Source organism: Sorex fumeus, unplaced genomic scaffold (genome assembly GCF_029834395.1).
Source record: "Sorex fumeus unplaced genomic scaffold, SorFum_2.1 ptg000035l, whole genome shotgun sequence".
In the NCBI taxonomy this organism is placed as follows: Eukaryota; Metazoa; Chordata; class Mammalia; order Eulipotyphla; family Soricidae; genus Sorex; species Sorex fumeus.
Window position 1 is genome coordinate 26,196,780 of NW_026606092.1, and position 18,253 is coordinate 26,215,032.

The window sequence follows — 18,253 nt, forward strand, 5'->3', positions numbered from 1 at the left end:
GCTTGCCGGGCTCTCCGAGAGGGGCGGAGGAATCGAACTCGGGTCGGCCATGTTGGCCGCTTGTAAGGCGAATGCCCTACCCACTGTGCTATCTAAATATATTATATGTAAAGACTCAAAACTAATCCATTCTTACATGTGGCCATCCTGAGTTCCATCCCCACCACGCAATAAGATTCCCTTAGCCCTGCAGGGAGTGATCTTTAAATTCAAAGTCAAGAATAAGCCCTGAACACCATTGAGTATGGTCCAAAAACCCAGATTGTTTGTGTTTGACAGGAAGGACTAAGACATTTTAACTCCTAAGATACTTTTAGAAGTAAGATAAAATTTCAAGTAAAATATTATATCTAACAATAGAACAATCTATATCCAATATGAAATGTGACTAGTACAACAGGATTTGAAAGAAAGGGCAGAAGTTTGGGCCAGAAAGATAGATACAGTGGGTAAGGAGCTTCCTTTGTCTGTAGTCAACCCAGGTTAGATCTCGAGCACTGTATATGGTCTCTGAGCCCCACCAGGAGTAACTTATAAGTGCAGAGTTATGAGTATGCCCTGTAAACAGCTAGGTTTGTTCCCAAACCAGCTGTATAAACAAAGAAAAGACGAGTGTTTCTTTTATTGCTGACATTAATAGAATTTAGGTTTTTATATAATTTTCTAATCACTTTTTTTTAAAATTAATCACCATGAGATACAGTTACAGATTTACAAACTTTGGTGATTACATTTCAGTCATGCAATGATGGAGTACCCATCTCTTCACCAGCGTCCATTCTCCACCATCAATGTTCCAAGGATCCCTGTTGCCATCCAACCATCTCCGAACTCCCCTGCCTCTGTGGCAGGCACATACTCTTATGCTGTCTGTCTCCTTTTGTGTGTTATGTTTTGCAATACAGGTACTAAATGGGCATCATGTCTAATCACTTCTTTGTAAACATTGCTAAAGGTTAATTTCAGGACACTAATTATAAATGCCATTTGTCTTTTGCTAGAATTTTTTTTCCTTGATATGCTTATTTATTTTTCATTTTTAATTTTGTGTCATACCCAGACGTGATCCTGGGCCACCTACTAGAACTGCTTGTGTTGGATGGCAATGCAATGGCTTGGATCAGACCTACTGTCTTGCATGCAAAGCATTCAGTTCAACAGTTTGAGCCATTTCTCTAGTGAATAATTTTATTTCTTGATTTCTCACATCTTTACATTCATTTTTAGGGATGATTCTTTATTACAATTGAATATACATTGGTTATCAAAAACTTATATTATCAATATTATCAAATAATGAAAATGACTGCTTTCTCTCCCTTCTCCCCCAAAAGACTGCTTTAAAAAATCAGGTAGTTGTTGCTCATGTTTGTCTCTTGGATTAAGGGTTTGTGAGTTCTGAGCCTGGGCGATGGTCTGAGATGATTTTATACAGATTATACATAAAGAATTCTATTACTTTCAACAAAATTGATATTTTACATCAATGTGGTACTGGAATCATAAACAAGCTTGATTCATTATTATTTCTTTCAGAGGAAATTTCATCTACTGTAATATTAAAAGATCATGTTAAAATTCATTGTCTATTGACTCGGAATATCTCATTGATAAATTCCAGCTGCAAGCCATGATAACAAGTTACAATTTAATGTTTGACTTTCCATTTGACAGAATGAGTAATTTGAACCTGCTTTGGCATAGTGACCCACAACTAGAACAAATTGATGTATTAGCAAATTTGTCTTGAAGTTAGTCTGAACTTCTTAATACTTCTTATTCAGTAAAAAAGGGCTGGAGCGATAGCACAGCGGGTAGGGCGTTTGCCTTACAAGCGGCCAACATGGCCGACCCGAGTTCGATTCCTCCGCCCCTCTCGGAGAGCCCGGCAAGCTACCGAGAGTATTCGATATGCCAGACACAGTAACAACAAAGTCTCCAATGGAGACGTTACTGGGCCCGCTCGAGCAAATCGACGATCAACGGGAGGGCCTTTACCTTTACCTTTACCTTTACCAGTAAAAAAAGTTACCTTAACAAAGTAGTATAAAGCAAACTGTAAGAATAAAATATGATCATAAATACTTATTTCACTACCGACCCCCTATTATTAGTTTTTTAAAAATTTTACTGAATCACTATGAGATTTATTATTACTAAAGTAAAGTAAAGTAAAGTAAAGGCCCTCCCGTTGATCATTGATTTGCTCGAGCGGGCCCAGTAACGTCTCCATTGGAGACTTTGTCGTTACTGTGTCTGGCATATCGAATACGTCACGGGGAGCTTGCCAGGCTTTGCCGTGCGGGCGAGATACTCTCGGTAGCTTGCCAGGCTCTCTGAGAGGGGCGGAGGAATCGAACTTGGGTCGGCCATGTTGGCTGCGTGCAAGGCAAATGCCCTACCGCTGTGCTATCGCTCCAGCCCTTACTATTACTATTTTTTAAAAAATATATTTTGTTGGCACAGGTGAGTCTGTCTGTGTGCTCCTGTCTGGTCCCACCCCATGCTCCCGATTGCCTGCCACCCAGAGAGCTCCCTGAGGGCACTCTCTTATTTTTTAATTATTTTTTATTTTATTTTATTTATTTATTTATTTATTTATTTTTTATTAGTGAAAAACCATGAGGTATAGTTGTAGACTTACAAGTTGTCGTGCTTGGGTTTCAGTTATGCAATGATCGAGTCCCCATCCCACCACCAGTGTTCATTCTCCACCCCCACCAATCCCAGTATCCCTTCCACCCTCCCATCCCCCATCCCAGCCTGCCTCTGTGGCAGGGCACTCCCTTTTCTTATATCTCTCCTTTTGGGTGCTGTCGTCTGCAGAAGAGACATTGGGTGGCAATCATGTTCGGTCCATAGTCTACTTTCAGTAGGTATCTCCCAGCACCCTTTATTTGGTGCTCCCTTCTCTATCTGAGCTTTACCCCCTAGAGTGTGCGGCTGGTCTCTAAGCCATGGAGTGAACAACCTGGCATTTATTACAGCTGTTCTTGGGTGTTAGTCTCTTATTTTGTTACTTTATGCTACCCAGATGAATGCAATCTTTCTATGTCTGTCCCTCTCTTTCTGACTCATTTCGCTTAGCATAATATTTTCCATGTAATACCACTTGCATGTAAATTTCATGACTTCATTTTTTCTAACTGCTACATAGTACTCCATTGTGTAGATGTACCAAGGTTTCTTTAACCAGTCATCTGTTCTCGGGCACTCAGTTTTTTTCCATATTCTAGCTATTGTAAACAGTGCTGCAATGAACAAACAAATGCAGATGTCACTTTGACTATACTTTTTAGCCTCTCCGGGGTATATTCCCATGAGTGGTATTGCTGGGTCAAATGGGAGCTCAATTTCTAATTTTTTGAGAGTCGTCCATACTGTTTTCCAAAAGGATTGGACCAGTCGGCATTCCCACCAGCTGTGAAGGAGGGTCCCTTTCTTGCCACATCCACGCCAGCACCAGTTGCTTTTGTTCTTTTGAATGTGGGTCAGTCTCTGTGGAGTGAAATGATATCTCATTGATGTTTTGATCAGCATCTCCCTGATGATTAATGATGTAGAGCATTTTCTCATGTGCCTTTTAGCCATTTGGATTTCTTCTTTGAGAAAGTCTCTGTTCATTTCGTTGCCCCACTTTTTAATAGGGTTGGATGTTTTCTTCTTGTGGAGTTCAACCAGTACTTTGTATATCCTTGATATCAACCCCTTGTGGGATGTGTATTTGGAGAATATCCTTTCCCATTCTGTAGACTATCTTTGTATTTTGATCACTGTTCCTTTTGATGTGCAGAATCTTAGTTTAAGATAGTCCCATTTATCTATCTCTGTTTTCACTTGCTTGGCCAGTGGTGTGGCATCTTTGAAGATACCATTAACTTCAATGTCATGGAGGGTTTTGCCAACTTTGTCTTCAATGTACCTTATGGATTCTAGTATGATGTTGAGGTCTTTGATCCATTTTGATCTACTTTTGTACATGGTGTTAGGCAGAGATCTAAGCCCAGCTTTTTTCATGTAGTCATCCAGTTCTGCCAGCACCATTTGTTAAAAAGGCTTTCCTTACTCCACTTAACATTTCTTGCCCCTTAATCAAAGATTAGATGATCATATGTTTGAGGGGAGATGTCAGTATATTCAACCCTGTTCCACGGGTCTGCAGCTCTGCCTTTGTTCCAGTACCATGCTGTTTTAATTATTACTGCTTTGTAGTAGAGTCTGAGGTTCGGGAGGTTAATTCCTCCCATTTTCTTTTTCCCAAGAACTGCTTTAGCTATTCGAGGGGGCTTATTGTTCCATATAAATTTCAGGAGTGTTTGCTCCACTTCTTTGAAGAATGTCAGGGGTATCCTAATAGGGATCACATTGAATTTGTTTAGTGCTTTGGGAAATATTGCCATTTTGACAATATTAATTCTCCCGATCCATGAGCAGGTGATATTTTTCTATTTCCTCGTGTCCTCTTTTATTTCAAGAATTAGTGTTTATAATCCCATTCACAATTGTTCGCCAGAAAATCAACTACCTAGGAATTAGTTTAACGAAGGAAGTAAAGGCCCTGTAGAAAGAAAACTATTTATTTTTACCCTGAGTTCTGCCTTGCACTCCCACCCAGCCCCCTGCCTTTCCTTTGCACAGGTGTATCTGTCTGTGTGGCCCTGAGCTCCACCTGAACAGCTCCCTGAGGGCACCCACCTGAGTTCCACCTCCACACGACCGCTCAGCATCAACCTTTCCTCTTCACAGGCCCTTGGGCACAGGTCTGTGGACTAGGAACCGAAGGGCTTGGGGTGTTGCCTCCACTGTAGGGGCGTGGCCTCCTCAAAAGTGGGTGTGGCCTTCTGTATGGCAGCAGTTATATTGCCTACTCCCAGCATCCTCCACATCCCAACCTTTATCACCTAATTCTGTGGAAAAAGTCCTGGCCACCTAAAACACAACATGACAATAATCCACCGGCCTACTCCGATTCCAACAAAAGACCGGTATATGCAAGAAGCTGTGTAAGCCCAATAAAAAAGAGCACTTCCTCCAATGCTTCACTATATACCTATCAGAATAATGTCTGAGAGGAAGGACATAGTCAAGAAGGGGAGAAGGGTGACCACCATCGACCAACCTTGTTCAGAATCCTTTCACACAATAAGAGGGAACAGTGCTAGTGAGCTTGAAGGTTTTACCTCTATACAACCACAACAGCATAAGAGAACAGTGCAAATCTCCACTACGAGGAGAGAAAAAAGATGAGTCCCAAATCCTCAACAGGGGTTACCCACAAGTATGATCTCTCCAATAAAGAATTCAGAGATGAAATGTTGATGATGTTCAAGGAACTCAAAGAATCAATGGAGCAGACACACAGAAAATTAAAGAGAGAAATGAAAGAAACAGTGGAACAGATAGTTGAAAAAATACAAGAAGAAATGAGAGCAGAAATAAGAAAGTTACAGAAAGAAGTGTCACAAATAAAGGATTTGTTAGATGAAATTAAAAACTCAGTGGGTGCCCTCAGCAGTAGAATGACTACAGCTGAAGACAGAATTAGTGAGCTTGAAGATGAGCAACAAAAATTGTACAGGCAACAACAAAAATTGGGAAAATACCCTAAAATAACTGTAAGGCAAATCAGAGAAGTAGGGGATGACCCCAAGAAGAACAACATTAGAATCACCGGAGTACCAGTAGGACAGGGAGGCAACTTCAATGAAAAAGCCACAGTTAAAGAAATCATTGCTGAAAAGTTCCCAGAGCTGAACTATGCAACTGTTCAGATTCAAGAAGCCTGAAGGGTTCCAGCTAAAAGAGACCCTAACAAAAACACTCCAAAACATACCATAATTAGAAAGATGGATGCCGTGGATAGAGACACAATACTGCAAGCAGCAAGGTCAAAGAAGGAAATCACATACAAAGGACCACCCCTTAGATTTACAGCAGACCTATCTGAGGAAACCCTCCAAGTTTGAATATAATGGTGGGATATAGCGAAAAACTTGATGAAATGAGAGCCTCACCAAGAATATTTTATCCAGCTAAATTCTCACTCAAATTCAATGGAACTATACACAATTTTATAGATAAAATCAGGAACTTCATAGACTCAAAACCAAACCTAAAATAAGGACTAAAAGGGCTCCTGTAATTCAAGAAGGAAATCACTCATAACTACAACAAACCCTTACAGAAAGATGACACAAAATCCCATTGCAATAATCTCTCTCAATGTCAATGGTCTACATGTGCCAATCAAGAGACACAGAGTGGCAAAATGAATCCAGAAACTGAAACCAACGTTCTGCTGCCTACAAGAAACTCATCTGAACGGTCAGATCAAACAAAGACTCAAAGTTAAAGGATGGAAAACAATTATGCAAGCAAACACCTCCCGCAAAAAAGCTGGGGTGGCCATAGTAGTATCCAACAACATAAATTTCAGGTTGAAAAAGATTAGAAGGGACAGAAAAGGCCATTTTCTATTTATCAAGGGATATGTACAACAGGAAGAAATCATACAATCATACTCTTAAATGTATATGTACCTAATGAGGGATCAGATACATAATTAAAACAACTGCTAACGGATTTTAAAGAGGACATTACCAGCAACACAATAGTAGTCAGAGACTTTAACATCGCCTTATCACCTCTGGATAGATCAACAAGAACAAAACTCAGCAAGGAAACACTGGATTTGAATAAAGAAATAGAAAATAGAAGGCTGACAGACCTATACAGGGCTTTAGACCCCCAAAATAAAGAATACACATTCTTTTCCAATGCACACAGAACATTTTCTAAAATAGACCTGTGTTGGGTCACAAAACATACCTCATTAGAATCAGGAAGATAGAAATTGTATCAACTATCTTTTCAGACCACGATGTGCTGAAGATAGAAGTGAATCACACACAGATGTGGAGAACCAAATCAAACACCTGGAAACTCAATGTTGAACAATGAGTGGGTCAGGAAGAAAATCAAGAAAGAAATCAAAAGATACCTGGAAACAAATGAGAATGAAGACACAAGCTACCAGAACCAATGGGACACAGCTGGAGCCATGTTAAGAGAAAAATTTATAGCTTTGCAAGCATTCCTCAGGAAGGAAGATCGGGCCTACATAGATAACTTGACTTCGCAGCTCAACATCTTATAAAAAGACCAACAAAAGGAACTCAAACCCGGTCAAAAGAAAGAAATAATACAAATTACAGCAGAAATTAAATGACACGGAAACCCAAAAAACAATCCGAAAGGTCAAAGAAACCAAGAGCTGGTTCTTTGAGAAAAATAAACAAGAGTGATAAACCACTAGCTCTACATCACTAATCATCAGGGAGATGCAGATCAAAACAACAATGAAATATCATCTCACACCACAGAGACTGGCCCACATCCAAAAGAACAAAAGCAACTGGTGCTGGAGTAGATGTGGCGAGAAAGCGACTCTCCTTCACTGCTGTGGGAATGCTGACTGATTCAGTGCTTTGGAAAACAGTATGGGAGATTCTCAAAAAATTAGAAATTGAGCTCTAATTTTTATTTAACCAATTTGTTTAACACACTCTTAGGTATATATCTAAAAAGCACACAATTCACAGAAAATGTGCACTTTATCTGTTAATATTTATAATACTCAAGAATATATAATGTTTATTAGCTCATAAATAGATAATATGAGTAAATAGATCTATACAATGGGATATTATTAACCAATAAAAGAATATGAAGTAGTTCTCACTTCAGCAGCACATATACTAAAGTTGGAACAATACAGAGAAAATTAGTATGGCCCCTGCACAAGGGTGACATGCAAATTCGTGAAGCATTCCATATTTTTCCATACGATCATATCAATAGATGCAGGGAAAGCTTTTGACAAGATACAGCACCAGTTTATGATGAAAACTCTCACCAAAATGGGTTTTGAAGGAACTTTTCTCAAGATAGTCAAAGCCATCTATGACAAACCTATGACAAGAATTATCCTCAATGGGGAAAAACTAAGGGCCTTCTCTCTTAAATCAGGGACAAGAAAAAGATGCCCATTTGCAATAGGAGTTAGGTAAGGAAAAGATATTATGGGCATTCGGGTAGGAAAGGAAGAAATCAACTTCTCACTATTCGCAGATGATATGATGCTATATCTAGAGAGTCCTAAAGCCTCTACCAAAAAACTCCTAGAAACAATAGACGTACAGTAAAGTAGCAGGCTATAAAATCAATACACAAAAATCCATGGCCTTCCTATACATAATTAACAAGACAGAAGAAAGAGACATGAAAAAAGCAATCCCGTTCACATTTGTGCCCCAGAAAATAAAGTACCTTCGAATCAGCCTAAGGAGGTAAAGAACCTCTACAAAGAAAACTACAAAACACTACTCCACGAAATAGAAGAGGACATGAGGAAATGAAAACATATACCCTGATTACGGATAGGAAGAATTAACATTGTCAAAATGGCAATATTCCCCAAGGCACTATACCGATTCAGTGCGATCCCTATAAAGATACCCAAGAGATTCTTCAAAGAAATAGATCAAGAACTCAAAAAATTCATTTGGAACAAACAATACCCACTAATAGCTAAAGCAATTCTTGGGGAAATGACATCACCGTCCCCAACCTCAAACTCTACTACTAAGCAGTAACAATTAAAACAGCATGATACTCTAACAAATGCAGAGCCGCAGGCCAATAAAACAGGGTGGAATGACTATCCCTACACACAAACCCAAATGTATGAACATCTAATCTTTGATAAGGGAACAAGAAATATAAAGTGGAGCAAGAAAGCCTCTTTAACAAATGGTGCTGGAATAACTGGACAACCACATGCAAAAAATGGGCTTAGACCTCGACCTAACACCATGCACAAAAGTCAGATCAAAATGGATTAAAGACCTCAACATCAGACCAGAATCCATAAGGTGTGTTGAAGACAAGGCCGGCAAAACCCTCCACGATATTGAGGCTAATGGTATCTTCAAAGATGACATGCCACTGATCAACCAAGTGGAAACAGAGATAAACAAATGGGACTATAGTAAATGGAAAACAGTATGGAAGATTCTCAAAAAATTAGAAATTGAGCTCCCATTTGACCCAGCAATAGCACTCCTGGGATTATATCCTGGAGAGGTAAAAAAGTATAGTCAAAATTACATCTGCACTTGTATGTTCATTGCTGCACATTCACAATAGCCAAAACAACAACAACAACAACAAAAGAACAAAACAAAACAAAAAACCCCGAGTTCCAAAGAACAAAGGACTTGTTAAAAAAAATTTAGTGCATCTATACAATGGACTACTATGTAGCTCTTAGAAATGATGAAGTCATGAAATTTGCAAATAAGTGATTCTACATGGAAAGTACCATGCTAAGTGAAATGAGCCAGAAAGAGAGGGACAGTCATAGAAAGATTGCATTCATCTGGGGAATATAAAGTTTCAGAATGGGAGTCGAACACCCAAGAATAGTTAAGATAAGTACTAGGAGGTCTTCTCCATGGCTTGGAAGCTGGCAGCACATGCTGGGGGAAAAGACAGCTCAGATAGAGAAGAGAACACCAAGTAAAGGGTGTTTGGAGGACTTGCTCGGGGTGCAAGATGCGTGCTGAAAATAGACTATAGAACGAACACAATGGCCACTCAATAACTCTATTGCAAACCACAACACCCTAAAGGAAAAAGAGAGCAAAATGGAATGCACTGTCACATAAGTGGGGAAGGATGAGAAGGATAGGGGGGTGGGAGGACTACTGGGTTCATTGGTGGTGGAGAATAGGCACTGGTGGAGGGATGGGTACTTGATCATTGTAAAACTGAAACCCAAGCATAAAAGTTTCTAAGTCTACAACTGTACCTGATGGTGTTTCACTAATAAATACATATATATTTATATATTATATATTTCTATATATAATATATATTTCTATATATATAATATATTGTTAAAAAATAACAAAGATTAAGGAATTACAAGGGAAGGTGGAAACATAAATTTTTACATATTGCAGGTCATTTTAAATTTTTTATTTTAAGTTCTTGATATTATTAGAGTCATATCAGAATATAGGAGATGTGGCAATAATTAAAAAATGTAGAAATTAAATTGACATACTATAGTTCCATGGTAGTTCTTACACTAGTATTATATCTATTGTCTCTTAACATGAATGTCAAGAGTTTATTTTAATTTCAAAAGTTGCATATATATCTAGGCTATCAAACTGAATTTGTGGTATCTTTTTCCTCTGCCTTTTATTCTGATAATTCTTGCCAATTCTGAACCCAGAATTTACCGTCATCTGTCTTTACCTCTTTCTAATGAGTAAGATATTTAAAATAGAATAAGAATATCTGATATTAAGACATATTTTAATGAAAATTAAAATGTTTCCATTTAAAAATAGGAATGGCTTCATTAATTTTCCAGTTAAAAAGATTAAAAATTAAATGTCCTTATTTTGTCTTGATATGTATATTCTTTTGATATCCTATCTTAAATTTGATATATTATTTTCTAATAATAACACTCTAGTTAACTAAACAATTATTATAAATGATTTTAAAGAAAAAAGTAGTAAAGGTTTGTTTTTTTAAATATTTTTTCAAAAAATAATTTAAGCCCAGAGAGCTCTAATAGGGATTAAGATTGCCTGGTAGACCGCTTACCCAATTTCAATTCCCATTATAACAATCGGTTCCCAGAGCACTGCCAAGTCTGATCTCTGAGCACAGAACCAGGTATAAACCCTGGGCACTCATGTTTGTGACCCCCAAAGTCACAGTAATATAAAACAAAGGGATTTTATCAATATGTAATTTAAGCAAGTGCAGGAAAATCTTTCAAAATCTTTGTGTTTTATTATACAACCAATACTGGTTTATTATATTATATTTTTATTGTTATTGTATTCATAAAGTCAACTTAGAAATTCAATCAAAAAAGTAATTGGAGTTTAGTGTTTTATAACAAAATATTTTCTACTGAATGATTTAAATTTAGTATATACTTGTCTTTTTTCACTTCTATACTCAAATTATTAAAACTGAATCTACATATATTATAATGACTGATGCATTACTTAACAGCCAAGCAAAAAGCAGGTTAATTCACCATATTCTATCCTGACAGTTAGGGAAGTACTAGAATATTTTCAAAAGCGAGGGTATCAGCTATAAGTACTTTTTGTTTTTAAGACTAAAATGGCTGGATCAATATATATTACAAAAACATACAGAAAGAGATACCTAGAAGGATTGCAAAGAGAAAATGGCTAACAATTTTTCCATTTTTTTACATTATTTGTGATTGCTTAAAATATATGTACTTTTCTTTTACAGAACAACATCATTCAACAAATAGCATTCTGGTATGTTGTTAAATTTAATTTCCATGTTGTTTCTCAGTAACTGATTTCTACATTAGAACACTGGACTATCAATCTTATTAAATTAGATACTGCAAGTACTTTTTAGTTACTTATTGCAACAGAACAAATTGTCCCCGGATTTAGTGGCTTTGAACAACACATTTATTATGTCACACTTCTGTAGATCAAGAGTCTGATTAAAATGTAACCTGAGTCCTTAGTTTAAGAGTTTCTCAAAGACTTCTTAGTTTTTAACCTGGCATGAAAGATCAGGGCATGAGGTATATAAGGTATAAAGCTTGTAACTGGCCCTAGTCTGATTCCCCAAGCACCACTGGAGAAACCTCTGAACAGAGAGCTAAAGGTAATCCCTGAAAAATATTAGGAAACAAAAGCAAAAGAAGCATAATCGTTGGTCTAATTATTAGCTCTGACTGTGTTCTCACTCAGACTTTGAATAGAAAAGAATCTGCCTCCTACCACACTAAAGTACCATTAATTTCAGCTTCTCAAAGGTTTCCATCTAATATACAATGTGCATAAAGTTTCTTATATTACCAATATACCTGTAATCAGTTTCTCATAAAGTCAATGTGAATCCTCAATGATTCAGAATTTCCAAGGTCTTCAACCTTATATATGTTATCTGTATTCTAGAGTTTTGTCCATACATGTAAGTCATTAAAGTGGCAATTTTAAAAGTCATTCTATACTTCTAGCATTTAATTTATTTCTCTAATATCCATTAATCCACATATTGCACCCTCACAAACTTACACTCTTTCATCTGAATGTGCCTCTTCAAAAAAGGCTTTTTAAGTGTTTTATTTTCTCTAACTATCTAATGGCAATACATCCTAAATTATTACTTATGGCTATAATTGGCTTTGATTTTCTCTTTAGGGCTTGCCCAGGGCAGTTAACTAAGCAGAGGAATATAAACTTTTGAATTTACATCTTATTTCTTGCATCATTAATTTCATTAACTTTAAAACTAATGAATTCTTAGAATTAAAATGTCATTTAAATTTAATACCAATTTTCACTTTCTTTCCATTTAAACCTTTTCACTTTTAAATTCCAATTCTAAATAGTGTTTGTCAAAGTCTTAATTAGATTTATGTCACAGAGACACAGAAGTCAGCTGAATAGTGACAGAAAAGTGTGTATAAAGTCAGCTGGATAGTGACAAGAAAGTGTGTATAAAGAGCTGAAAGATGACTTTAAATACTTGGTATGAAACGCAGGCTTTCTATCTAGTATAACTAAAGGTATGTGTCTAAGTTGAGGAAATGGTGTATACACGTAACTACTGATTTATATGGCAAGATCAAATCTGGGCACCTTAAGAAAGACCTTTCTTTTTCCCTACAAGTTGAGACTGTGTGGGATTTCTTTGGAGTCTCATTTAATAAGAGAAGATTTTATTTTACTGTTTACTTAGAACAGTGACAAATGGTGGCCAGAAGGAAAAGCAAAGTATGCAATCAATCTTAACACCTTTGTTGTTTCCCTGAGAGAACAATAACAAAAAAGGACAAAGCAAAGAATATACTTTGAGAGAAAAAGAAAGTCTCTTGTTACTGCTACAGGTAAAGATGATGATGTTGATGATGACAATAGGAGTGTTAGTAGCTGAAACAAAGAAAAATGCCAGTACAAATCTTTGAAAGGACACTAAAGTCAGGTGGTATTACGACTGTTTCACAGGGGAAGATAATTGATGTTTATAGAGGATAAAAACCGCCTACATGGATAATTCATCTAATATCAGAGTGTTATTTAAATCAAAAAAATTTTTTAAGTCTGAGTACTATTTATTATTCCACAAAGTCACTCCAGGAATGATGGAAGTCACATATTTTATTGTTGTAAACCCATAGAAAATTATCTTTGACTGGTTGAAGGAATATTATGTAGTAAGGGAAGATGCCTAGTTCACCCTTGATGCCAGAAGAAGGGTGTAAAAAACTTTGAGGATGGCTAGGGGGTGGCCCTGACGGCTCTTCCCCTGACTGCCCAGGTTCTGGGGGGGGGCCCAGGCTGCTCCCCTAGTCAGGGCAGCCTAGGGTCCTGGGGTAGACAGTGGAGGAGATGAGGGCCAAGACTATTGATTGATCAGTTGCCATTGACTTCATTCTTGCCACGCGCCTGCCCCAGTCTCTCTGAGCCTCCCATTTTGGTCTCACACTGCCTCTTATTCTCGTCTCCTTCTCTCTCTCCTGCTCATCACTCCGTGCTCCATCTCACAGCTAGGGCTCTCTCTCTCTCTCTCTCTCTCTCTCTCTCTCTCTTTCTGTGCCTGCTCCTGGATTCTTCTTCTACATTCTTCTCTCTCTGTCCCCCTTGCTAGCCAGCCTGACTGTGGTCCATCTTGCCACCCTGCTCTCTCCTCTCTCCAGCTCTCTTGTCTCCAATTCCCACTCACTTATCTCTCCAGGCTGATGCTGCTCCCAGTCAGGTAGTCAATACAACATTAAGAAAGCCCTTCCTGAGGGCTCACCAATTTCAAAAGTATCAATACCTAAAAGGCATTCCAAAGCCCTTCCTGACTGCCCAAGGGCAAAATATCTCCTAAGGTGTTTTTCTCTTTTCCTCAGTCCAATAACTATCAATAGCTAGTATATCAATACTAGCTATTTTTGTATGGACACAGTAAGAGATACCATTGAGACTTGTAGGGCAGCTCTCCTGGGAACATCTTGCCACAGACTCAGACTACAGAGCTCAGGCCAGATTAATCATTCCTAACCCTAGCAGGGTCCAACTCTAGTTATTACGTTTGGATCATGACAGCATTTGTCCATGACCAAGCTCTTAACTTATAGTTAAGCATTATGGCTCTTTGGCAAGTCCCATCTCGATGCCAGAGTAGCACATAGCTTACCGCTTGCCCTGGTTCCATCTAGTCCCTCATCGGGACCCTGATTTTGGGGGCTCTAGGAAGTAAAGGCAGCTGAGGCTTATGTGAGAGAACAGATGCTCAGGAGGGAAATATTACTGAGAGTCACATTACAAAAGTATGTCTTCTTGTGTCCATACAAAAAGGACATTGCTCTGAATAAACTATGCAAAGCACTTAAGGAGAAGAGAAAAACAATATTTACAAGTCAACAGAGCACAAAGAAAGAAGTTACAGATAAACACAGAGGAATGGAAGCACTGTGATGGGAGCAACCCAATATACCTAAACTAACTGAGGCTATGCAGGAAAGACAAAACAGTGTTATCCTTCAGAAGGGGAGGAGTATAGAGACAGAAAGAAATTAAGGAGGGATGAAACATGAGGAAAGGATGTACTGGGAGAGCAGGAGACATGGGCCTTAGGCATATCGGCAATGTGGGGAATTGGCATCTCTATGCACCTAAACCACAGACTTAACGATATTGAAAATGTGAGACTCAAATTACAATCAGCAAACTTTGAAATGTGCCTGTCAAGGTGGAAAGCAGGTAGAGGAGGTTGGGAGCAGGAAAGGACTTGGGAACACTGGTAGAGATTAGTTGTGGAATTCATGCTGAAACATTGTAAGTCCAAAATTTGACTAAATTTTTTTTTGACTAAATATTTTTTAGCCATAGTTCTTTGACTAAATAAGAAAATTAAATGAATTTTTAAAATAAGCCAAAATTCAATACTTCCCAAGGCACTGTACAAATTCAATGCAATCCCTATAAGGATACCCACGACATTCTTCAAAGAAATGGAGCAAACACTCCTGAAATTTATATGGAACAATAAGCCCCCACGAATAGCTAAAGCAATTCTTGGGAAAAAGAAAATGGGAGGAATCAACCTATCTAACTTCAAGCTCTACTACAAAGCAGTAATAATCAAAACAGCATGGTACTGGAACAAAAGCAGAGCTGCAGACCAATGGAATAGAGTTGAATATACTGACATCTCCTCCCAAACATATAATCATCTAATCTTCGATAAGGGGGCAAGAAAAGTGAAATGGAGCAGGAAAAGCCTCTTTAATAAATTGTGCTGGCAAAACTGGACGGCTACATGCAAAAAAGTGGGCTCAGATCTCTGCCTAACGCCATGCACAAAAGTAAGATCGAAATGGATTTATGACCTCAACATCAGACCGGAATCCATAATGTTTATTGAAGACAAAGTTGGCAAAACTCTCCACGATATTGAAGTTAGTGGTGTCTTCAAAGACGTCACGCCACTGGCCGAGCAAGTGAAAACAGAGATAGACAAATGGGACTATCTTAAACTAAGAAGCTTCTGCACCTCAAAAGAAACAGTGACCAAAATACAAAGACAGCCTACAGAATGGGAAAGAATATTCACCAAATACACATCCGACAAGGGGTTGATTTCAAGGATATACAAGGTACTGGTTAAACTACACAAGAAGAAATCACCCAACCCCATCAAAAAATGGGGCAAGGAAATGAATAGAAACTTTCGCAAAGAAGAAATCCGAATGGCAAAAAGGCACATGAGAAAATGCTCTCCATCACTAATCATCAGAGAGATGCAGATCAAAACAACAATGAGATATCATTTCACACCACAGAGACTGGCCCACATCCACAAGAACAAAAGCAACAGGTGCTGGCGCGGATGTGGCGAGAAAGGGACCCTCCTTCACTGCTGGTGGGAATGCAGGCTGGTCCAACCCTTTTGGAAAACAGTATGGACGATTCTCAAAAAATTAGAATTCGATCTCCCATTTGACCCAGCTATAGCACTCCTGGGAATATATCCCAGAGAGGCAAAAATGTATAGTCGAAGTGACATCTGCAATTGTTTGTTCATTGCAGCACTCTTTACAATAGCCAAAATCTGGAAAAAACCTGAGTGCCCGAGAACAGATGACTGGTTAAAGAAGCTTTGGTACATTTACACAATGGAGTACTATGCAGCTGTCAGAAAAGATGAAGTCATGAAATTTACATATAAGTGTACTACATGGAAAGTATCATGTTAAGCGAAATGAGTCAGAAAGAGCGGGATAGACACAGAAAGATTGCATTCATCTGGGGAACATAAAGCAACAAAACGGGAGACTAACACCCAGGAAGGGCTCAGGAATTTTGCTCCATGACTTGAAGGCCAGCCACATGTGCTAGGTGAGAAGGAAGCTCAGATAGAGAAGAGAGCACCAAATAAAGGGTGTTGTGAAGACCCTCCCACGGTGGGAGAGACATGCTAAAAGTGGTCTATAGACCAAACATGACTGCCACTCAATGCCTCTCTGGCAAAACACAGTACCCAAAAGAAGAGAGAGAGAACAGGGAGGAATGCCCTGCCACAGCGGCAGGGTGGGACGGGGGGGTGGGGGGGAGGATGGGGGGTGGGAGGGATGCTAGGACCCGTGGTGGGGGAGGATGGGCACTGGTGGAGGGATGGGTACTTGATCATTGTATAACTGAAACCCAAGCACAAAAATTTATAAGCCTATAAGTGTACTTCATGGTGTTTCACTAATAAAAAAAATGATTAAAAAATAATAAAAAAAATAAAAAATATATAGTGAATATAGCACTATCAAAAAAAATAAGCCAAAATTGCATGATATATTCCTGAATTATTTTTTATTTTTAAAAAAAGAAACATAACTCTACTACTGCACTGTAGCACTGTAACAATGTCCTACCATTGTTCATCAATTTGTTCGAGCAGGCACCAGCAATGTCTCCATTGTGAGACTTGTCCCTGTTTTTGGCATATCAAATAAGCCATGGGGAGCTTGCCAGACTCTGCCGTGTGAGCGAAATACTCCCTGTAGCTTAACAGTCTCTCTGAGAAGGATGGAGAAATTGAACCTGGGTCAGCTGAGTACAAGGCAAATTCCCTACGCACTGTGCTATTGCTCCAGCCCAACTCTACTACTATTTAGGTATATTCAAATATACTGAAAATGAGATGAATTTCAGTATTGGAATTCAATGTACAGCAAATTCCTCTGGACACATTTAAATGAAGATCACACATTCTAACTTTGACTCTTCCGCCATTGTGATTTTGATGGCTGCTTATTCAATTAACTAAAATGCATGATATTTGTGATCAAAGAAACATGGGAAAAGCACCAACTTTGCCAATTTCCATATGGCTATATTTTTTTACTTTTTTTGTTTTTATTATTTTTTGTTTATTTTCAGACCACACCCAGAATTTCTCAGCAGTTACTCCTAGCTCTTTGCTCAGTGATCACTCACAACTATGCTTAGGACACTATATGAAATGCCAGAGATTGCATCTGAGTCTGCTGCATACAAGGCAAGCAACAACTCTCTCTATGCTTTTGCTGGTCCTATTTTTAAATTTTGATAGGGCGTTTTTCATATAAAAAATGCTGGTTTCATTGCATGTTGAAAATTATAGTGTATTCCATGAACAGATCATATATTATTGTTATTATTATTATCATCCTTGATATAGAAGTCTAAAAGAACACCAACACTTGGTTTTGAATATGACACAGTAATATTGCTTGTGATAGTATAACACTAATTCATTTACTCAATTATATATATTTTTTGATATGAGATCATTTTCCTGATTCCCTGCCAGGCACTGAGATGGAAGGGTAATAAAACATACACTCTGTCCTGTGCTCTATAACTATGTTATACCTTCTCAGAAATTACCTATTTACTTCAAATACAAATGGCACTTAAACAGGGGCCAGAATATGCCAGGTCCTATAGAATAGATATCCTCTCTCTCCTTTCTCCTCCTTTTATTTCTTTAGATTAACAAAATAGAAGGATGGACATAATCCTATTTAAAAAAATCTCTCTGACTATAATAAATGGGATAAGAGGAATCACTGTGATCAGATACCTTAATTATGATTTCAAAACAATTATTTTATTATCTGGCATAGTCAGTGGCAGAGAGG

At 38.1% G+C, this 18,253-nt stretch overlaps 1 non-coding gene across 1 annotated transcript; it reads left to right on the top strand.

The window, feature by feature from the left end:
• The first annotated feature begins 7,733 nt into the window (after nt 1-7,733).
• On the top strand, nt 7,734-7,840 carry LOC130027054 (U6 spliceosomal RNA). Its single transcript, XR_008792992.1, has one exon. It is a non-coding gene; the product is annotated as a U6 spliceosomal RNA (small nuclear RNA).
• Nucleotides 7,841-18,253: the final 10,413 nt, after the last annotated feature.